The sequence below is a fragment of the Sphaerodactylus townsendi genome, linkage group LG01 (assembly GCF_021028975.2).
Source record: "Sphaerodactylus townsendi isolate TG3544 linkage group LG01, MPM_Stown_v2.3, whole genome shotgun sequence".
Taxonomy (NCBI): Eukaryota; Metazoa; Chordata; class Lepidosauria; order Squamata; family Sphaerodactylidae; genus Sphaerodactylus; species Sphaerodactylus townsendi.
The window spans coordinates 149,761,259-149,780,468 of NC_059425.1; the positions used below are offsets into that span (position 1 = coordinate 149,761,259).

The window sequence follows — 19,210 nt, forward strand, 5'->3', positions numbered from 1 at the left end:
AAAGGAAAATGCATACACAGGAGTGAAAAATGTTTTTAGGACCGTAGGGTTAAGGTGAAAAACAGATGCCGGCCTTCGCCCCTAGTTCCCGCTTTCCGAAGGAACGATGTTTCTCCGGCTCCGCCGTACAACAGACCCCATGACGTCATACACGCCCCTCGCCAGATCTCTTCCTCTTTGCCTCCCGCCGCTTCTGTGACGTCACAATCAGCCCACAATTTAGTCCGGGAAACGCGCGCTCTCGCCTTCTCTTCCTTCCTTCCAAGCGGTGCCGGAGCCCGGGGCTCCGGACCCCGCCCCTGCTGGCCTTCCCCGCCTCTGCAGCGTGACTAAGACTACCACCCCCCAACCTCTCCGCCTCCCTTTCCGCCGGGGCGCATCGTCACCCTCAGTTTGCCCGCTGCTTGAGTTGGAGGAGAAGGTAAGGCGCCGGCTCGGCACGCTGCTCCCCGTTGCAACTCCCCTTCCCTAAGCGGGCGCCCAGCTGTTGCTTTGCAGGGCGGATGCTCCCCTTTAGGGTCTGGCTGCCCTTGCCGGTCTCACTTCCCTTCCCGCTTGCAGTGCGACGTTCCGTGCTGGGCGAGCCGGCAAGCGGCGCCGATCCTGAGCTGGAGAAGGTGCGAGGGGTAGGAGCGCGTGGGGACACCGAGGCCGCCGGAGCGCTCGTTCCCATCCCCCCGTCCCTCGCATCAGCCCATGCAAGGAGCGGCCGGTGGTTGGCTGGCAACCGCTGACAGGCACGGCTGGCTGTCGAGGGGGCTGCTCGGAAGCGGAGTTGGCGCGGAGGGTGGAGGGAGCCGGGTGTTGTTTCTAGGCAGCCTTCATGCAAATCGGGGCGCCCGACCGGGGTGCGTTTTCGCCGCCTGCAAAACCAAAGAAAAGAAAAGAAAACCCACCCTAAAATATTTCATTCGGGGCTGGCGTCGGATCGCGGCCCCACGTGCATCCGCCCGGCTCGCCCGCTAATGCTGCCGGCGAGAGCGAAAAGCTGAGGAGGCGAGGCGGCCTATGGGGAGGAAGCTGAAGGGCGCAAACTAAGTGCTGTTGCTTCTGACTGGCCGGGGGCTGCGGGCGCTTCAAGGGTTGACTGGCACTGTGTAGCCCAAGCCTGTTTTTTGTCTTCAGTAAATGATCACTAACGCAGGACAGATGCGTGTGTGGGCCTGTTCTACTCAGAAGCAACTTCCTTTGTAAGAAAGTGGTATTTCCTTCAGGGTGGTAACACGTGGCCCATTCCACACAAAGGCTGTGAAACGTTTGCAAACCTTTTGAAAACTGTCTTGAAAAGAATCGTTTTAGGGTTTTTGTTCTGCGCTGTGCCAAACCAAAACGTTTATGACAACGTTTCAGATCATGTAAAATGTTTTGGTTCTTCCACACACACAATTCTGCCACCCCACCTTTTTTAATCCTCATGCATGGATTCGAAGTCACAACATTTTTTCAATATCATACTAATAACCGCAAGAATCTAACCCCATCCCCATATAAAGCAGTGTATCAAGGATTCAGTGGCTTGAATACTTGTGGCTCCATAGTATCAAATCCTCCATGTCCACAATGAGTTTATTACTGTATGTAGTTGAGGAAATTCACAAACAGCCTTGCTGCCAAGGGAGAAAACATGATTTGGGAACATCACAAAATGGCAAGTGGCCAGAGAATCACCCTAAAATGCTGGCCGGTGGGAGAATCAAAGGTCTCAGAGAGAAAAGGGGTGACAAAAACGGGCAGGAAAAATGAAATATTTCCTGCTTTCCACACAGGCAAAAATATTTGGAAAATGTCTCAGGAAAAAAGAAATGCTAGAATGTGTTTTTGAAATAAGTTGCTAGGCCCCTTTCATACATGTAGAATAATGCACTTTCAATCCACTTTCAATGCACTTTGCAGCTGCATTTTACTGTGCAGAATAGCAAAATTCACTTGCAAACAATTGTGGAAGTGGATTTAAAGTGCATTATTCTGAATGTGCAGAAGGGGCCAACGGGAAAAAATACCATGTTTTCAAAATGGAAGCTGTGCGGAATTCCCACAGGAAATGTTTTATATTTCAGGCTTACAGTGTTTCATATGTGCTGTGTGGAATGGGACAGTGATCTGGACATTGGGGAGGTATAGTAGTCAGGCATATTTTCCACATGTGATATATATGTAGAATTTTTCTGCGCAAAAGCAATATGTTTGTAGAAATTCTTTATGAGGTAGCCATTTAGGACCAGGGTATTGGATTCAAAATTTAATTTTGCCCTCAAGTGAAGAGAGACATCCATTTTGTTCCTTTAAAGTTTTGAAGAGAACTCAAACTGATGCTGTAGATTGGGAGCGATTCTGCTGGTAATCATGACTCTTCTCTGATAAATGTCAACCTGATAAATGTTAACTGGAAGAGTTGAATTGGGTACGTGGCGAGAAGAAGAAAACACAGTTGACTTTCTACTAGTTTGGAATGTCTTGTTCTCTTATAAGAATATAACCTGTAGCTATCTAAGTTGATGGGGTAAGTTCAATCCAGGACATTCATTTACAGCCATCAGAATAGTACTGCTTTCCACTTGCTGATAAGAAAACTGTGTCATGTCACGGCAGTTTCTTTCACAGAACTCCAAACTTCATTTGGAGTTATGGACAATAATTTGTTTCACTTGTTATCCTTTACTGTTTGTAATAAGTGTGACTCCTGTGGTAAGAGCAGGAATGATTTCAACTTATGCCGATTAAATAGCTTATAAAGAACTGTTGAAGTTCTAAACTGGTTTTGTTGGGGGTATGTGGTAGGTCATGTTGTTTGGGCAGCAGATCAACAGCAGTTTTAGATTCTTCTTGGCCTCAAGCTGTAGGAGGCTAAAAATGGGGAAGAGGACAAATCAAGGTGTACCGGCCAAAATGTCCTTCGCTGTATTTTTAAAAATAAAATTATATCTTCATTAAAGAATCATGAGGGAGATCACACAAGCAACCTGAATAAGTAGTTCAGCTTGGCTCTGGAAACATTTTGGTAATTGGTGCAGTACTTGTGCAGAGTAGTATATTTCCTATTGCTAGCCCCTAATAATAAACACTCTATCTGCACCAGTGTAGTTTCTGAGTTGTGTTCTTCTCCCCAGTGTTGTTTAATATCTGTATGTGCCTTCTTGCCCAGTTGGTCCAGAGTTACAGGCTAGGACAGGGGTAGGGAACCTGCGGCTCTCCAGATGTTCAGGAACTACAATTCCCATCAGCCCCTACCAGCATGGCCAATTGGCCATGCTGACAGAGGCTGATGGGAATTGTAGTTCCTGAACATCTGGAGAGCCGCAGGTTCCCTACCCCTGGGCTAGGATGTCATCTGTATGCTGATGACACCAGTGGTGGGATCCAAAAATTTTAGTAACAGGTTCCCATGGTGGTGGGATTCAAACTGTGGCGTAGCGCCAATGGGGCTGGGTGGGGTACGACTGGGGCGTGGCCGGGCATTCCGGGGGCGGGGCATTCCTGCGCAGGGCTGTGGCAAGGACGCAGCCACTGCGCCGGTCCTTGGGCGGGAAACGAATGCACGCAGGCTCAGGCTGCCATGCACACCGGTGCACCTCCTACTAGACTGCTTCAAGTTCTGCACGCTACTGCTAAGAGGAAGGCTGTAACTAAGGCAAAAATCAGGTGGCAAAATCACCAATTAGTAACCCCCTCTTGGCACACACAAATAATTAGTAACCTACTCTTGGGAACCTGTGAGAACCTGCTGGATCCCACCTCTGGATGACACTCAACTACTTCTGTTGATGCCGCCCTGGAATATTGCCCAGATTTTTGAAGGCCAGCTAAAATTAAATTAATAAAAGATGGCTTCTGTGGCTGGGCCAGGAAGTCTTAGGAATGAGATGCCAACTTCTGTCTCTTGACGGAGTACAGCTGACACCTGTGCCAACTGTCAGGAATTTGGGTGTAATCCTGGCTGCCTTCCTTTCAGTGGAGGTCACGAATGAAGCCAAACTGGCCTTGTTGCATCTTCATCAGGTTAGGCAACTGGTACCCTTCCTATCCGGTCCTGACCTAGTCACAGTGATCCATGCAGTGGTCACCTCCAGACTAGACAACTGTAATGTGTTTTATGCCAGGCTACCTTTGAGACTGCTCCGGAAATGTTAGCTTGTTCAAAATATAGCTCCACGAGAATATTGTGGAGGGCACATGTTCAACCGGTGCTCCATCAGCTGCATGTCCCCCAGGTGGAATATCAGATTGGGTTCAGGGTTTTGGTATTAATTTTTGAAGCCCTAAAAGGTATGGAAACTTCGTATCTGCAGGACTGCATCTCCCCTTATGCTTGCCCCTGCAGAGCACTTGCTAGTAGTTACTGACCCAAAACAATGTCTGGCTGTTCTCAGCCAGAGCCTTTTCAGTTCTGGCTGCGGCCTGGTGGAACACTCTGTCAAATAAGACCGGGACCTACTGGGACTTACTTCATTTCCACAGAGCTTGTAGGACAGAACAGAGATGTTTCACCAGGCCCATCTTAGCTGGCTCCCTCCCTTTCCCTTCTTCTCCTTTGCTCCTTTATTTCCCTTGTCCCTTCTCCTTATTTCCCTCTGAGGGAATTCCTCTGAGGGAATCCCTTATTTCCTTCTGAGGGAATCCCTTCTCCCTCATTTGTTTCCTCCTTCTGCTTGGTTTTCCCATGATTCATTGGCTTTAGGGCACCAGAGAGTTGAAGAACATTTAGAGTTGGGTTTTAATTGAGTAGTAGTTGATTTTATTTTATTGTGGAAACTGGTTGTTGTGAGCTGCCCTGAGCTGATCTTGATCCAATAAATAAATCCAATGAAGAAATAAGAGCAGCCCTCTGTAAAAGACATTACAACCTTCAAGCCTTAAAGAAATTGTTATGTGAATCAATATAGCTGGACTCGCAATCTCAAATGAGGGGCAGGGAGGGGAGTTTATGAGTAAAATGCAGTTGGAAGAATGTGTTTTTGACCACCAGAGACTTTATGGGAATTTTATGGCTGTCCAGATTTGAGGAGAAAAAACAGCCGAAAGTTCCAAGTTCTGATTGACCACTGGAGAGGTCCTTAGCTGGCTCCCGTCTTCCCATTTGCTCCTTTTCCTTCCCCTCTTTCTTTTTTTACTTCCCTTGTCCCTTCTCCTTATTTCCCTTATTAGAAATTATTGATGTTGAAAAAGGTAAAAATTCCCCTTCCTAAGCACCATTCACTTCCAGCCAAGAACAGGATGAGAAATTTGTTTCCCTTAAAGCAACTAAAGGGCTAGAAAGCATGTTTGTCCTCATAGGAGGAAATGTATTACATCACAGAAACGTTCAGTAACATTTGGTTGTGACCATCTACTGATGTGCCTGGGAGAAAGCAGGAAAACCCAAAAGTAACTGTGGAACAGGAGTGATGTTTGCTTTTCACTTGAGTGATTATGCAGATTGCGCTAGAAGATTTTACTGGGCAGAGATATGCAGGAAGTACTGTCAAGTTTTGCTTCTTTTGATTTTAGCGACCAGGGTCAGATTGACAAAGGGTAATAACTTTATTTCCTTAGCTTGTAATGTACATATTAAAATCTAATTGAAAAGCATAGATCAGAATCCAGTATGGGAGACATGTTGCCACATACCGGTAGTTTGAAAAGTGAAAACCTCTGCTTTAATAACTTCTTTGCACTTAGGCTTTGAACATCCAGCGATTCTGTATTCTGGAGATTCTTTTTGTTGATAAGGAAAAGTGATGCCATTGCTTAGTCAGCAAGGAGGTTTTCTCTCAATCCAAGGTCCTTCCTTTTTAGGAGAAAATATGTGGTTAAGGCACACAGATAGAGAGGGCAAGAAAGTCTTGCATCTGTGTTCAATGACTGGCTAAATCCTATCTCCCCGGGGCCAGCGATGCATGGGTGTCATCCCTGTGCATTCCCAGCACCAAAAATTCGACCACAAGACAACAGCTGTAGACATGACAGAGAGAAAGTTGCAACTCTGATAGATGCTCCGGTAGCACCTTTGGAATCTCTGAAGCCACCCTGTAATCAGGCTGTTGTGAACTGAGGAAGCCCCAGATGACTCAAGTATGGAAGGTGTTAATCTATGCATGGTGATTGCACAAACCGCTGTGATGTCACCCTCCTCATTTCATGCTGTCTTTAACACAAAGAGCCCAATTACAAGAGGCCTCCCTGGCCCAGCAGATTGGAGGAGCAGCTGCTGATACTTGCAGAAGAAAGCTGTCAGAGAAATGGTCAAATGTGCCAGCAACCCAAAGACAACCGGCAGTTGAACAGGAAACAAACCTAAGCCAGGGACAAACGTAGGCTAGTTCCACTCAAAGCATGAAAGTGGAAAAGGTTGGGTCAGGCAGAGGAAGACAACAGCCAGCTATCTCCATTTCCCAGAGTTTAGGAGGCCTGTACCTAGATTCCCTAGATTAGGGGTGGCCAATCTATGGTGCTCCAGATGTTCACGGACTACAATTCCCATCAGCCCACGCCAATTGGCCATGCTGGCAGGGGCTGATGGGAATTGTAGTCCATGAACATCTGGAGCACCATAGGTTGGCCACCCCTGCCCTAGCTACACTGCCCTTCCAAAAAATGTTAAGAGTTCTGCATGATATACTGAGGCACACTATGATGCTCAGAAACTTCATCCTTATAGACTGAAATAAGGGTATCAAAAGCTGCATCAAAATGCATATCAATTTACTTAAGTGATATTAAAGTCCTGAAAGTTTCTCCGGGATATTAAGTGTTCTTGAGTTTCTGAATAGTGCTGGAGTTTCCAGAATTTTCACTTTGAACAGATTCTTTGCAAGGCTGACAGAAACATAAGCTATTCAGGCCAAACCACTTGGGATAACATTTTTTTTTTGGTAGGGCAGTAGCAATTGCGAGGGGCCCTGATGTCAGAGCCATGGTGCTGGAGGTGGGGGCACAGTCTCACTAACTGAAAGTGACTTCTCCTTTGGATCCCCGTGCTGTTTTTCTGACAGAAGGGGAACAAAGCTGGTTCCTGTCTGATTTCCTGAATTTAATAGCAGTATGGTGTATATTAAGGGATCTGTTTTTTTAAATGCCAGCATGGAGAAGAAGTGAGGGGCTGATGGAAATTGTAGTCCATGAACATCTGGAGCACCATAGGTTGGCCACCCCTGCCCTAACTACACTGCCGTTCCAAAAGATGTTAAGAGTTCTGCATGATATACTGAGGCACACTATGATGCTCAGAAAGTTCATCCTCCAATCAAAATCAGAGCACAGCATCGTGCCTGCTGCTGAGCAGCAAACTGCCCTTGTGGGGCATAGCAGTTGGCATATGTGCTTGGGATGGTGGAGACCTGCTGTGATGATCGCTGGGTGACCTTGTGTGGATTATTATCTCCTAGCTTAACGACTTCACAAAATTATTGTGGAAACGTGTGTTGTGCTCGCCACTCTGTTCCTTGAAAGAGGGGCAGGCAGTAGATGGCATTTCAATATTGGGCGGAACTAGTTTCCCACTGTACATGGTTGCTGTAGGCATCCCTTGATCATCTGTGTGGCGTTGGGGAGAGGTAGCATTCTTTATTTTTTTTATGCTAAAGGGCTGCTTGGTTGCTTCTGCTGCAGCAGATAATACCTGCAGTTGGGTGCTCATTTAGTGAGTATTTGTGTCAAGAGTATGTTGCTGTTTCCTCTCCCCAACCACAGTCACTTTTGCCTTTTGATCATCCTAAAGTAAAATATACTTACTCATTCTATCCAGTGAGTTTGAAGCTGGGCTGTATGTACTGGTTTTCCTTTAGTGTGTACCTTGAGCCTTGAGGAAGGAGAGTTCTTTTGCTCACCACTAAAGATAGTTGTGTTTTCCGTATCCATTGAAAACATCCTTTCTCAGGCACTCTCCCACAAATAACCACAGTAGCCCAGCATTACTGCAGGGAAAGACACCCAAATCGAAAGGGAGTCTCCATGAGAATGTCAACCCATATCGCAAGGTACAACCACTGAACATCGTCAGTATATCCTCCACTAAACACTCCAAGGTGTACAGTCTACTCTAATATCCATGGCTACAGAGCACCTCTCTGCCCCCTTCCTCCATATTAAAAATATGAGGGACAGATACGGCATCAATAGTGATCTCAATTCTGTTTTCCCTTCCTGTTTTGTTTCTAGACATAGCTAGTTATGGTTTGTGTAAGGGGATATATTTGTGCAATCACCAAAACTCTCTCTTATACAGACAGACGTCACACATTTGTTTCCATTTGCAAGGGCCTACATATTCCTGCCGCTGACTTTCTGGGTTATGTGAAACTTATGAGGCCTGGAAAAGTCATCTGGAGTTTTCAATTGACTCAGATAGGGTTGTTTTTTTTAAACCTTCAACAAAAGTGACTAAACATGCACTAAGGAGGGAAACAGCCTCTGTACAGCTCTTAAGTCCTAAATTAAAGGAATCTAGATGCCTTTTATCACTTTGGCTGATATGCCAGCAATAGCCATTCTTCCAAAAAAGATATCTGGCCACAGTGATCTATGCTCTGATTACATCCAGTTTAGATTACTGTAATTTGTGTTACTTGGGGCTGAAAATGGTCTGGAAACTTCAAAATGCAGCTGCTGAGCTATTTTTATAGGCAGGATATAGAGATCGTATCACTCCAGTGGTAAAAGATCTGTATTGGCTGTTTCCAGGTACAATTCAAGGTGCTGGTTCTTGCCTCCAAAACCCTAAGTGACTTGGGGCCAGACTTCTTTAAACAACTGTATTCTCCCATATTGTGCAGCCCACCAGTGAAGAGCTGCCTGACAAGCCCTTCTCTTTGTTCCCCTTCATTAGATTTGATGTAAGGCGCAACCAGAGACAGGACTTTTTCAGTAGTGGCTCCTCAGTTGTGGAATGCCCACCCTTTTGTGGCCCTCTTAATGCCTACATCACTTTCTTTTTGGTGCTAAGCCAAAATATTTCTCTTGGCCCAAGTTTTTAATTAAGGGGTTGATCTTTAAACAAGATTTTAATCTGGAAATTGTTATGGTAAGCTGTCAGTAGACTGTTTTTATGCTGAACTGGGACTTTTTAAAATGTTGGATTTTAATTGTTTTTACTTTGTAAGTTGCCTTGGACAGCAGGTTCAGAATTATTGAGCTAACTGTGAACCTGTATATGTATCTATCCCACTCTTTAACACCAGTAGAACTGTGGGGGGGTTCCCTATTGCAAGTATGGCTGCCGATATAGTGCAGGGGCAATGGGGCTTCTATATGACCGATTTCCCTGTAGTTTCCGTGTGGCAGTCCCTTGACAGGGGACACCCCACCCACAAGGCCTCTGGGACTTTTTTTAGCATTGGTTAAAATAAATATCATTATATTGATGTACTTTACTGTTGCAACAATATGTATAATAGGTTTGCTGAAATTTCAGCTTTAAAAAAAATCTCTAGCCCCTTTGCTTGTGAGGAAAAACCTTTGCCCTTGGATCTCTGCAACAGATGGAGATCTTACTTTTTATAAAACCGAAAACTAAGGATTCAGAGAACCTGCTACATATACAGTTTTTTACAGTAACTACTGATATTCAATTGTTGATTAACCACCCCCCCCCCCCCAAAGCTGCTTGGTGGTGAGGGGAGGAAATAGCCATAGGGGGAGACATTGTTTGGAAAATGGCTTCATTGTGGGTGGAAAAGCCTGAACTTTTCCACCCTCATGGCAGCCATCCAGACTTCACTGCAATGCAAAGCAGATTTGAGAAAAATCAGAGAGGAGTTGGGGAATGTACCATGATGCTGTGGGGAGACAGGACCTTCCTCCCTCCCAACAACTTTGAACCTAGTGGGAAATGTCCCATGTTAGCTGTGATCATGTGGTTATGATTCTTGGAGGGAAATTGTTAATAACATTCACAATGTGTTTCCATTATTTGGGGAGGGTTATCCCAAGGATGGGTTTGTATGCAGTTCCTGGTATGCAAAGATTGGCTGCTTTTTTTACCCCAGTTCAACAAATCTTGGATGTATCCTGCCTTGCTGAGGGCCTGTTAATACTAATTGATTATTCCTTGTCAAGGAGCCCCATCCAGGACTATGGCTGAAGCTGTCATTGTAGCACTTCTTATTGCAGTAGGAAGACAAAATCCAGATCTCCCCACTTGTTTTCTTTTGGAGGATAGAGATAGTTATGATCTTAGCAAATAGGGGGGCCCTGCCATATTGGCTAATGTGAAGGGGACACTTGGATAAGAAAATTGCCATGTAAGAGGAGTGTCTCATGCAGAGGCAAACCAGGAGAAAATGGCACCTGGGGCAACACCTACCTCGGGCCTGGCTGGCGGAGGAGGGAGCACCCGAGGTCATATCCCTCTGGCAGATATGCCACTGGTCTCATGCACTTGCTAGATTCTGCCTTTCAAATAGTCCTGAGATGGTTTTTGTCCCAACTGGGCTCTGAAACACCAGGGAGGCTTGCCTGGGGAAAAGATTAAAAGTTAACCCATGGTTCAGCTTTCTCTCCTGTATCTGCCTACTTGTGTGGCACTTTTGTGAAATGCTTTATCATGATGCATCTCTCTTTGCTGTCATGCTAGCATCCATGGTTCTGTTAACCAAAGTGGGGGGAATCTGTCCCTTTAAGAGTTGGGGAATTAGTAAGCGGTCAGGTAAGCTCAGAATCTTTGGCTTAGTAAATGGTCAGGCAAGGTCAGAATCTTGGTTGCCAGCTTTTTGCAGAGATTTCCTTAAGCAATAAATCTACAGGAGAGCAAAGTAAAGTTTAATGATTTTATTAAAGTGAAAGTAATTAACGTACAAGCACACAATAATCAAAGCAGCAGAGCACACGCATAGTCCTAGGATGCATGTGGAGTTGAGGATACAGGTTTGGAGATAAATGAAGGGAATTGGGGAATTCAAAGGGATAATAACTTTACCAGTTTATAAAGATCCTAAAGTGGCTTTAGGTCCAATGAACAGAGCTGAGCAACCTGTTCTAGCTCTGGCAGAAGAAATAATGTGTTGGGGACAATATCAACAGTCAGGGAGGTGTCCAGAGATATTGAATACTGAGTATTGGGCAAGAGGGCTGCTTATAGGGAAAAAGAGACCCTTGGGGTTATGCAGAGCAACCCTTACTTTCCCAAAACAAAGGGGAGCCTTGCCTTTCTGTGGAAAGACAAGAGAAATGTGATCAACTTGTGTGGCAATGCTCAAGTTGATGGGCAAAGTAATATTTGGCACTTTGTGTTAATGGGCTAAGCTAGGGAGTGCCAGAGCTGACTCAATCACAGCTGTAAATCAATGGGAATACAAATAAAGGTGGTCTTGGGAGAGAAGTTAATCAGAGGAATAAATTAAGATTAACGTTGTACTGGCAGGAACACTTGGAGCAATCACATTGGCAAGTCCTTTGTCTTAGCGAGGCAGATAGTCCAGGGCTGAAAGTGGGAAGCGAGCTTCCACATCAAAAGTGTTGTCTTCGCTTTAGTCCCTTTAGGAAGGGACCAGCAGGCTATTTTGCAAGGCAGGTATGGATGAAGGCAAGTCCAGACAAGATTTCTGCCCTTGTGAGTATACTAGCCAATGCAGAGAATGGCCTCCCCGTCTTGGCACTGTACTTCTAGGCACCCCGAGGGTTGGCAGGAAGGGTAGAGCTGGAAAACAGAGCTCTCCCAACCAACCACGGGTTGGTCTGGTAGCAGTTTGTTCCTCACATCTGTGCTGGGGGACGATGTTTCCCTAATGAATCCGGTAGTAATACTTTTAAATTTATATCTGTGACGCAGAACACTGCTGGCTTTGCATTACTTTCGGGACTTGCACCCTGTATATAGGACACACATTGTTCAGCAGACAGAAGAAGTATGGACAGGAGAGACATTTTATGACGCTGGGATTCTTTGGGACAAGGACTGACCTTTTAAGATACAAAGCATTTGGCAACCCGGTCAATAATTACCCTAAGTGATATGGTTGTTTTTGCCTGTCATACTTTTCTTTCTATCCTGTATCCTCCAAGAAGGCAAGCTGTGCTCGTGATTGATACAAAGTCCAGTTTTGGAAATGGAAACGTACAAATAATTTATCAGTGCAGACAAAAAGCTGTCTGCCCCTGCATGCGTATGTGATGTGGTCTGGCCGCAGCATTCATTTAGAGGGCACGGTTGTTGGTTTATGGTCAGTATCTTAAGTAAATCTTTATCTTGCAGAATCCAACTGGCTACCAGACTTCAACAGGGCTGTTTGCTTAGCCTTGACTTCAGTTCAGATTTTTTTTTTAACCATAGTTATCCCTTCTTGTTATCATGATTAAAGGTCATTTTCTGGGCAGGCAGGAGAACTTATGTGATGAAGAGTATGGCTGGTGGCGTGGTAGCAGTGGCGTAGTGGGTTAAGAGCAGGTGCATTCTAATCTAGAGGAACTGGATTTGATTCCCTGCTGTGCCGCTTGAACTGTGGAGGCTTCTCTGGGGAATTCAGATTAGCCTGTGCACTCCCACACACGCCAGCTGGGTGACCTTGGGCTAGTCACAGTTCTTCTGAGCTCTCTCAGACCCACCTACCTCACAGGGTGTTTGTTGTGAGGGGAGAAGGGCAAGGAGATTGTAAGCCCCTTTGAGGGGGGATATAAATCCAAACTCCTCCTCCTCCTCCTTCTTGAGATGGGAAAGGCTTAGATTGGGCAGTGGAGAGAGTCCCATCTGTTAATTATAGATGAGGTTGAGGCCAAAGTGAGTTCCTCTGTATTTTTCACAGCCTCATGGATAGCTAAATGTCTTGAAACTGAAACTCCAAGCAACAATAATCATTTGTGCTAAAGTTGGTTGGAGTTCAGCTACTGTGTCCAGTTGGCTTTCAGATTTTGGATAAGCGTGCATGTGAGTTAAAAATGCAAGTATAGGCTTGCGTATGATACAAAAATGTACTTCCTCTCAGCTCTGATCAAGCCCAGAGATTCAGAGGGCAGCGGAGCCTTAACACATGTTAATTACCAGCTCAGCATGCTTATCAGGTGCAAGTTAATCCAGTTAAAATTGTCTCTGGCAACTTTTCCCAAAGGGATGTACTGAAATAATAACGATAGGAGACAAAATGCCTACTTGTTTGATTGTAGCTATGTAGCATTCTCATTCCGTCTTGATGACAGCTGGTTTCGTTGGGACTGGTAGTGGGGAGGAATCGTACAATATGGGTCGGATAAGTAAATAAATAGCGCAACGCTCCCTCCCCCTGCAGAACCCTCCTATGTACTATCTCTGCATTTTTGCAGATTGTGTTCAAATTCAGCTAATGGGCAGTTAATGCACTGGCTATTAGCTCATAATAAGTAGTTCCAGCAGCCAGGAAAAACACTCTGCTCTCCCAAACAACAGAATCAAGTCTATCGTTCTTACCAGTTAGGAGCTTGCAGAAGAGGAACCGTTGTCTAAGCAGAAGTGAACTGCTGCTTGAGCAGGAAACAGAGACAGCAAAAGCAGCCACCCGGTTAGTTCGCGCCAGGCTCTGCCTGTCCACCCTGCCTTGGTACCAGCAGGCAGCTCACTGGCCAGTAGGAAGGTTTTTGTTGCCCTTCAGCGCCTTTTGTTTCCTTCTCCACGGTTTCTTCAGGGGTAAAATTGTCTCCACCCACAAAGGTCCTTCTCTTCTCCTTGCCCTTCTATGTTTGGGGTGGGGGGTGGGCAGCAGTGCACATTAGTCTCTTGTAGGAGAGATTTGCTTGCCCAGTTACACAGAAGCAAGACTGACAGAGGAGAAGGAGGAGGCCGCCTCCCCCTGCTCTGGTAAGGAAGGCAGCAGGTGAGGGGTGGAGAACTGGGGGTCCGCTGCCCCCTTTGCTCTAATGGGCTGTCATGCTTACCAGTTGGTATCTTAATAGAATATTATTTAATACCTGTGATCAAACCAGGCAGTGTAACTGTTTTTTAAAGGGTGGTATTTATGTCCCTAACATCCTTACCATTTTGATGCCTGTGCTTTGATGCCTGTCTCCTTCCATCAGTATTCTCAGTGTCCACTTCTGGTTATGGACTTAGGCATTGAGTAGTGGTGTTCTGAGTTGAAACTGCTTGTTCACAGTACTCCGGGGTGCAAATGATGTCCCAGGACCTCTCCACATTGTGTCAACTGGCCCCAGGTACAATCTTAGCCAACCTATTCATGGTGAGGCAAATGAAGCCAAGCATTTGCTCACTACAAGGTAGTATCTCCTTGTCCTGCCTCCCTATAAATAGAATTAGCGGTATGTGCATGGTGTAGTGGTTAAGAGCAGTGGGCTATAATCTGGAGAACTGGGTTTGATTCCTCACTCCTGTTGGGTGATCTTGGGCCAGTCATAGTTTTTTCAGAACTCTCTCAGCCTCACCTATCGTAAAAGGTGTTTGCTGTGGGGAGGGAAAGGGAAGGCAACTGTCAGCTGCTTTGCGACTTTTCACGGTACAGAAAAGTGGGGTATAAAAACCAACTCTTCTTCTAATTTTGTGTCTGCAGATTCCGCTTCCTGTGTTCTTTACATGCGATGTGGTTGCCTGTGCAAGTCAGATTTGGACCATAGAAACTGGCTCGGAGTAGCTCTGTGTGGCATTCCTGCCATCCTGATTGTGTGCCAGCATTGGCCTCAGGCAGTCAGCTGCTGTCTATTTGCATCCTGACATGCTAATGCTTACAGTACTTACAATGGAGCCTTTTCACCCGATGTTAGTCGCTTTTGCCCGTGGTAATATTGAAACGTTTGAGCGGGAGCAAAAGTTTTACATGATATTACTGTGAATTCTGGAAGTCTTCAGGGGCTCTTCACAAGTTCCAGGAGAAGATTAGCAGGTGAGCTTTCTTAAAAGAAAGCATATCCATAGCTGAATTTTCCCCTCAGCCATGTCCCTCTGTGCGGGGTGTTGGGTGTGTTCGAGGGCTCACTCAGTCCATGAGGTGAAAATACATGGGGTGGTCACCAGCCCATCTGGGGAAGGATGTGGAAGGATTCTTTTGTCCGTGCAGCGAAATAAATGCACTGGAAGCTGCCCATCAGTATGCCCAGAAGAAGGAAACAAACAGCACAGGTTTCTTTCACTAAGAAAGGCTTTCTCTTTGATGCAGAAAATTTTTCACAGTTCTGTGCAGTTTCTCTCCACTCTCCAACTATCAGCAAACAAAAAACCTCCCACTACTTCAACCATTACATTACACCCCACACACATAGTGTTGCTAACCGGCTTTATAGTGTTGTCACCGTCCAATCAGCTTGTGGATGAATATGCTGACTAGCATGTTTGACTTTGACAGTTCCTGATCTCTGTGATCAGGATATGTTCCCTACTGTCCTATACAGCTTGGCCAAGATCTTTCCAACATCTTTGATTAAGTGCTGTAACTTTTGTGCAGACTAAAAGACAGTTGTTATCTGTACACTGCTTATACTCCTTTTCAGGAATTACCATCTCTAAAGGTCGGGAAACATCCCATTTGTTGACTAAATTATATCTTTTTCTGGTAGGCACAAGGCCACCATGTTCTTGTAATGTTTGTGTAATGTTTTTGATATGTAATACACGTTTATATTAGAGCACCTGTTCACTATTAAAATTGCACTGCACTTTATCTCCTTTGTAATACCACTGTTGCCAGAGGGCATAGTGTCTCATTTTATATTCCTGGTATACACATTGCCCGGTATACACATTCCCCACAGTCATTACATTTTGTAATGTATACTTCCCAGCAAATATGCCAATTTGCATGCTTCGTTGGTAAATGGTGTGTTTTTCCTGCATTGCATGCTTTTTTTACCAGCATGTGCTGCTGGTAGGCGTCCGCTTCCAGCTTTGAAGCTGTCTTGTACAGTTTCTGGTAAACTTCAAACAGCATGATGCCTACAAGAAAAGATTGGCTGCTTGTTGCTCAGGGGTGAGATTCCTGATGACATCATAAAAGGATGCTGCCTTTTTAACACAGGATACTGCCATGTAGCTCGCAAAGCCTACTCATATGACTTTGCTGCTAAAATGTTTCACTTTGCTCCACTGGAAAATGTCGGAGGTTTATACTCCGCGTACATGTGCTGTGTGGTTTGTGTTTGATTTTCCTATTCCCTTTCTTACAGACATGCTAATGGAAATCTATTCTAGTACTGTGGGCTTGCTAATTTGCATGTCTCATTAAAACCAAGACAGTCACCAACTGACCCATGTTCTGTGCTTTGGCTTGACTGGCTCTTCATGTCAGTCCAAGCCTTTATTGGCATAAAATAAACATACAAAATCAGCATACAAAATTTGCCCATTATTGCTCACAATTATAGACACTGGTACTAAAATACTAAATACTAAAATATATACATGGTCCTTCTGTAACTATAGGACATTCCTTCAGCTAAGTTAACTCACTTAAACGTCATCGGATACTGACAGAAGCTAGCAAAATTACTGCTGGCTATATGTGGTCATAATACATAGACATTGGTTGGTATTCATCTAGACTTACGTCTATTATTGTTAGCAGAAATTTTGCTACATTCTCACACACTGTGGGATCCATGTTGTTCAAAAGCATAGGTATCTTAAGAGCATCAGTTAGATTGTTATACAGAAATGGGATAAGTGCAGATTGTGACATTCTGATTTTTGCAAACCTTACACAATGAAAGAGGGTATGATCGAAAGTGTCTCCACCTGACCCATATTGCATGGACATAGCCTCCTCTGTTTATCAATTTGTTGATATCTGCCATAGAGCAGCATAGAAGGCATTAGATTGAATCTGGCCAGTGTTAAAGCTCTTCTTAATTTAGGGTTGGTGATCCACTGTAAATAATTGGCCATGTGTCCTTGTTCAATTGGAATAAGCAGGGTCAGGGGGAACACGTTTTCCTCGCGAGCTTTCGTTATCATATCCTCGATACTCTTTGTTCTAATAGCTGCAGTTTTCAAGCAGCTATATGCTTCTGATAGGGAAAGAGGGACTAACGACTCTAATGAAAGCCAAGAGTGTTGATTTTTCCCTCAACTAGTTTTTCTAGCCACCTAGAATTTGGCATAGTCGGAAAGCCATGAGGTGTAACAAACTGGAGTGATCCTGCAGATAGTGGATACGCAGCTGCATTCGATCTGACAGTTCTCAGCCAGGCCATCGTGGCATGGGGTTATGATATTTGCCCGAAGTTCCTCTAAACATAGGGCTGCATATGAAGCACAATTCTGGTAAGCCCATAATTTTGTGGAAGAAACGGACTGGGCTGTGCTTTATATTTCTTTTGTTTATAGCTCCTATCCAAATAGGTGCTCCATAGAGGAGCTTCGAGAGTCGGCGATTTAGCATTGAACTCCTTCAATGTGGATGGTATATACTGGTGGGCCCACAAGTGAAAAAAAAAAAGAAACGCTTGAATTGCTAGGGCACTGTTGTTAGCTGCAGCTTAGTGCTAATTTCCTATGTACTGCCTATAATTAAGGTTGCTAGTAAGAGTTATGCCCAAATATTTGAACCTGGTTAACTTGTTCCTATGGGTCTTGTTATTGATGGTCCATGTATGATTAGGGGTCTTCTAGCTTAAGACCATTATTTTGGTTTTTTTTCATAGTTAATTACCAGTTCGCTCCTCTCCGCTACAATATTCAGCACAGCAATTTAAGAGACGAGCGACACCAACTCTAGTGTGGGAAAGAAGAACGGTGTGTGTCATCAGCATACACAGCAACGCCTGGGCATCGTGTTTAGTGCTTAGTTTGGGAACATGCCCATTGGCCTTCTTGGAGGGTTGGGTAACTGTGACTCCAGATCACTAAGGAATATATTGAACAAAGTGCCTAAATAAATACAGCCTTGTTTGACCCCTCTTATTGTGATGATATTTTCTTGCTAGAGCGGTCCTTTTGTTGGGTGCTCTTATTCTGCAGCTAGTGCAAGTGTGTAGCTGTTTTTATAAGAAACAGTGAAGTCTTGGGGTCCATGTGTAACAATCGGGCCAATTTTCTCTGCACAGTAGGGCTCTAGATATGGAGTCAAATGCCCCTTTTAAATCCAGGAAGGCTGCAAACAGTTTACGGTTATTATGAGTTATACTTTTGTTAGCTAAGTGTGCTAAAACTGTTACATGGTCCAGTGTTGATTTATTTTTAGTGAATCCAATTTGCTCCGGTCCTATTACTTCTGCTTGCTTGACCCAATCTTCCACTCTCCTAAGGAGTAGTTTTGCATATAGTTTGCCAATTACAGATAATAGGCTTATAGGACGATAGTTTGAAGGATTTGTAATATCACCCTTTTTGTAGACTGGCTCTTCATGTGCAGAATGGCTTTTTGCTGCCTCCCTGTATTTTATGTACACACACTCACTCTTGTTCATTTAAGAAGTTGTGGGTCCTCCATTTTGTGAATGCAAGAGCCTTCTGGTCACAGAGAGTAGTCTTGGATCCAACCCTGTACTGTTCTGGTATATCACTGAGGGAGAAACCTTAACTTTGCATACAATCATCTTCAATCCAGTCTAGCTGAGTTTCTTTTACTTTTTCCTCCTTGAAAATTCAGCTGGCCCCCCACCCCAGGTCATGCTGTTTTGGAGTGAGCTAGTTATTAAAGGTTATTCTAGTTCTGGTAGCTGCTTTCTGTATTCTTATTTATCTGTTTATCTCATTTGTGCCCCATCTTTCTCCCTAGTGAGAACCCAAAGTGACATACACTGTTCTCCCTTTATCCTCACAACAACCCTGTGAGGTAGGTTAGCCTGAGAGAGTATGGCCAAAGGTCACCCAGTGAGCTTCTATAACATGAGTGGGGATTCGAACCCAGGTCTCCTAGATACAATCCAACGCTCTTAACTACTACACCATACTGGCTCTCTTACCAACACCTTGCTAAGAAGCAGGATTATTTTTCTATGAGGTGCACAATTAGTTCGTCACTAAAAGGGTTGGTTCCACTTCAGAGTGCAGGTGGAAGTGGTGAAAGTTGCTGCTGATTGTGTAAAAACTGTTAAAATTAAAAATTAATACATCACACCTCTCTATAATACAAACAATTTGAATTATCAGAAGTTTTTGTTTCTTTTTTAAGTGTAGTTCTTTCCTTTTTTAAAAAAAAAGTCAGGGAGCATTACTATATTTGATTTCCCCACCTGCAAGAATAATTGGTATAGTCAACAGACAGATTATTTGATTTAGCTATCTGCTATGAACCCAAAGCTGAAACTGTGTTGACTAGTGGCTTGTTGGAATTTGGCCTCAAATATCTGGGTTGTGTTTTTATTTTACTCCTTCATAAACTAACCA

General features: G+C 44.5%; 1 protein-coding gene across 1 annotated transcript in view; it reads left to right on the plus strand.

Moving 5' to 3' along the window:
• The first annotated feature begins 208 nt into the window (after positions 1-208).
• Positions 209-19,210, plus strand: part of ELOVL5 (ELOVL fatty acid elongase 5) — a 67,326-nt gene continuing 48,324 nt past the window's right edge. The window contains exon 1 of the mRNA XM_048497191.1: positions 209-421. The gene's annotated coding sequence lies outside the window, so the exon portion shown is untranslated. The remainder of the gene's footprint in view (positions 422-19,210) is intronic.